The sequence below is a fragment of the Anneissia japonica genome, unplaced genomic scaffold (genome assembly GCF_011630105.1).
Source record: "Anneissia japonica isolate Jap-2015-1 unplaced genomic scaffold, ASM1163010v1 scaffold376_len1572418_cov194, whole genome shotgun sequence".
NCBI lineage: Eukaryota > Metazoa > Echinodermata > Crinoidea > Comatulida > Comatulidae > Anneissia > Anneissia japonica.
Window position 1 is genome coordinate 21,693 of NW_022741166.1, and position 4,973 is coordinate 26,665.

Consider the following 4,973-nt stretch of genomic DNA (forward strand, 5'->3'; position numbering starts at 1 on the left):
GTATAAGAGACAGATCTACGCCTATGCACAACAGTTGGAAGAAAACACGTCAACCATTAATGATCCAAGCTCCGCAAAGGCACAACCACCAATGGTAGACAGATTTCATTGGTTGATAGAAGGTTTTGTTGCAAGGAGTATAAGTTAATATAAGTCCTTGTTTTTGGTTGGTTGCGTTTTGCTAGATTTATTAATAATTATGAATAGATAGTAGTAAATAAGATAAAGCATGTGCAAGGCGTGTTGCCTGCATTTTAAAAATTTGTGGTGTCAATTTCTTTGTAAAATATTCCATTGTAGGTTTATTTTGTGTAAAGCGCATAGTGGATATGCGGTATATTAGAAATATAACAATTGTTATTATTATTATTACTATTATTATTATTAATATTAATATTATTATTATTATTATTTTATGACATTAAAATATGTTATTCATTTTGAAATTCGCTCATACTTGTTACAATACAAATTCAAATAATATTTCGCAATCAAAGAGTGGTTTTTTGAAATGTTGAAATTAACTTGCTCATTTTGTTCATATTTATGGCGCATCCAGTGTTACCTGTTTCCTGTTGGAATGCAAAAAAAAAATTGCAAAATTATAAAGCTAATGAATGACAGTGAAATCAACATCGTGCTTTACTCTATGATTTTAAATTTTTTTTAACAGTACAAATGCACCTACGGCCTACTCGATTTTGAGTATATATAGTGAACAGTGTTTTCTTGCATACAGTAAGTTATAGGCCTACTCATGTGAGTTGACAAGAAATTTTGGATGGTGGAGCTGGGGCGGATGCAAGATTTGGCGGTGGGGATGCGTACAAAAAAATGAGGAAAAGTACATGCAGATTTCCGGAAATGACACTTTTATATAGTAAAATTCATCATCATCACATCACCATTATAGTCAAAATGAAGCGCAAACTCTTGTGATTTTTTATCAGCGATTTTCGGTAACCACAGAGATCTACCGTAATTAGTATGTGTGATGTACCATAGTAAATGAAACTTAAAAACATTGTCTTTGATGTATTTACTTTACCTACTTCAAAGCTGTGAGTCAAAACCACCTCAGCCCCACCAATGGTTGGGGCTGAGGTGAGAAAAATTTGAGGAAATAGTACCTTTAGATGGCCTGAAATGACACTTTTATATAGTAAAATTCATCATCACACCATCAATATTTTCTAGATGAAAGCAGTTTCTCATGATTTCAAATCAGGGATTTTCTAATTAATATGAGCGATGTACCATACAAAATAAAACTAAAGAAACACTTTCTTTGATGTATTTAATTTACTTGACCTACCTCAAACCGTGTGGCCAAATTCACCACAGCCCACCATGGTTGGGGCTAAGGTGAGAACATTTGAGGAAAGAGTACCTCTAGTGGCCGGAAATTTATTTATTTATTTTATTTTCAATCTTTTGACAAAAACAGAAAAGTTGGACAGGGTTGCCGAGGAAAAGCAAAAGTTAAAAAAACTGTCATCAAAAGATGTGCTTAACCAATGACGCTTTTAAATAGTAAACTTCATCATCATCACATTACCATTATAAAATATATACCGTAGTCAAAATGAAGCGCCAACAAATTCTCATTATCTTTTATCAGCTATTTTCGGCAACCATAGAGATCTAGTGTCAGTGATGGCCGCCAGGACCTGCCCGACAAAGGGGCTAAAGGCCCCGACGGAGGGGGGGGGGGGAACTAGTGGAGGGAATCGATTCTCACTTGGCTGGGGCCGCCTAGGGCCCCCGGTGGGCGTTCAGGGGGCGAAGCCCCTTGGAGGCTTGGAGGATATTTGACGAATTATGGCGAATTTTTATTATTTATTTGATAGGCATCGAGTTACTATAATAATATGACTTCATGTAGGCTATATTTTCTAATGTCGAAATCAGCTTCCAAAACCAAAACATTTTGAATATTAAAGCAAGAAACAAAGAGTATACAATGTAACCATATAATATATTTTCAAATCCTCATTCTTGAAAGTGAAATTCTAAATTTTGGAAATTTTGCATGAAATCTGTTAACCACGCTGTCAAGGTCGAGGTTGCTTCACCTATCACGATGTATTCCAAGCATCATGAGGCTATCCAAACGAGCATCTGTGGCATAACAGAACGCAATTTATTTTTAATCATATCATCATATAAACTATTATTATTATTATTATTATTATTATTATTATTATTATTATTATTATTATTATTATTATTATTATTATTATATTATTATTATTATTATTATTATTAGCCTATTATCTATTATTATTATTATTATTATTATTGTGATGAAAAGTTAACACAAATAATTTAATGAAACAATATGGTGGCTAAACGAACATTACATAATTAAATATTTTTTTTAATTTGTTGATTCCCCGACAAAATCTACTCGTCTTCCCCGACGGGTGGGGGGGGGGGATAGGGAATACGCTTCCTCGACGGGGATATAGTCCCCAGGCGCCACCACTATCTAGTGTGATGTACGGTACCATAGAAAATAAAACTTGAACACATTGTCTTTGATGTGTTCACTTTACCTACTTCAAAACTGTGAGTCCAAATGCTTCTCAGCCCCACTACAGTTGGGGCTGAGGTAATACAATTTGAGGAAATAGTACATGTAATTGCCGGAAATGACACTTTTAAATAGTAAAATTCATTCCTAATCTTTTATCAGCTGTTTTTGGCAACCATAAAGATCTAATTAAATGTGTGATGTACGGTACCATAGAAAATAACACTTAAAAACATTGTCTTTGATGTATTTACTTTACCTACTTCAAAACTTTGCACACGCATCTCAAACGAGTTCGCACGCATGTTGGTAAAATTTGGGGAAATTGTACCTCTAAATCGCCGGAGCTCTTATCTAGTAAAATTCATATTCATCAATCTAATTAATCGCTGTGATTTACCGGAACCATAGAAAATAAAACTTTATTGTCTTTGATGTATTTGCTTTACTTTATCTACTTCATGTGCCGAAAGCCAATCTTTTCTTTGCACGCTTTTTCTCATACTTCTCAAATTATAATAAAGGCACGCGCAATCGAGTCGCGTATTATAGGTAATTCAGATGGGCAGAAATACCGGCATCTTGCTATAAACTAAGATGTACTCTGGCTGTAGAGCGGGCCAACATGGTTGGGGCTGAGGTGCGAAATTTTTGAGAACATGGACCTCTGGGTGTGCTGGGAAATTGCACTCTCATACCTTAAAACTCTTACAAATAATTCATCAACAATATAATGCAACAATTATTTTTCTTAATACAATTTAGGGGGTACGATCGCACCCTCTGCACCCCCTGCTCCCTCCCAGGGGGCGTGCGTTAATATTTTCCAATTTATGCTTAACAATAGTGATCCAGTATTCTATTAGTAGGTCTAATCATACTCACTGTACCCACCCCTTCCCCACCCTTAAAACCTAACCAAAGGAATAGTGACCCAGATCAGTGGTTGGAGTCAGGATTTGCCAGGGGTCCGAGGTCCCGACAGTGGACCGATGTCCTCGACGAAAAAAGTGGGCGTGGTCAGCTTCGCTCAATTTTTCCCAAAAGTGCTCCCTGTAGCGAAGCCCCACCCCCCACAATAATATGACAGTTTAGGGGTTTCGAAGGCTTATTTATAAGATTTTGGAGCCTACTAATATGCAGAAAATATACATATATTTTTTTTCGTCCCCGACAAATTGTGGGTTTCCCCGACGGGACCCTGCCCCCCCCCCCCAACTAGCACCACCCCTGACCCAGAGGGTTTCTGTCAGAATTATACGGTAGCCCTATCTGGTATAAAAACCATGTAACAATTTTTTTTCTCAATTTGCTAATTTCTATGGATTGTTTTTATGTTTCCTTTCAACGTTGTTAAAATATTTGATTTTTTTCCTGTTTTTATTTTTCGATTTACCAGGATTGACCAATCTTCAAAATTAAAACTAATTATTTATTGTTTGTGCTTTCTGTATATTAATTCATTGAAACAACACCTTTACATCGCTTGCACGCCCTTAGGCCTATACACCGTGCGTTCACATACAAAACAAGAAGACAAGTAAAAAGAAAACCATACAAATTACAGAGTAAATTACAAAATGACGTTTTAAAAAAAGTTCGAAACACCGCAACGAGGCCAAAAATATCATTCGCAATTGTAAGGCTTTCAATTCTTTTCGTTTTCGCCATGTTTGTGTAAGGTAAAATTCGTTATCAAGTCTATGCTTGATAACGAATTTTCACGAATTCGGGGCAAAATGTATTTAAAATTGAAGAAATTGGTTTCATATTGCAAATATGAAAACGGTCATGCAGTCTTGCGTCCATCATCATCATTGTCATTGTCATCATCATCATTAATAGGCCTAGAATTAGGCTAGTATGGTAAACAATTCTTTAAAGAATCTTGCAAAAGAATAAAAACCAAAATGAACTTACAGTATCAAATTTCTATATCTTGCCTTGGATTAATATGGATTTAAGATTTTTTATCACGCTTAAGGCCTAGTATGTGTTATCTTAGGCCTATAGAGGCCTACGTATAACGTGTACTGATGCTTACATATTTTATAAGTATTCATTCTAAGTGATCCCAGCAAACAGGGTTTAAAATGTTAACACTGTGTAAAGGTGGTTGGGGGGTGGGGAGGTGGAGCCGTGGCACTCACGCCGGTGTCACATCACGACACTGTTAAATACTATTAAATTTATACTCTTTGATACCAGCCACAACTTATGTTGCGCCCTCTACCCAGTTTACCCGCTTCTCTCTCTCTCTCTCTCGTGGCGCGCCTCTGCCCAGGTCGCGATTTTTTTTTCCGTACGAAACATTTGCATGAAACTTCACTCGGGCCATCTCGGATTGACTCGAGTGAGTACGATACGAGGAACAAGAGCAGACACTTCGCAATGTCGTGACGCTCGAGTTTTACTATTATTGCTCTTTCTATGTTTA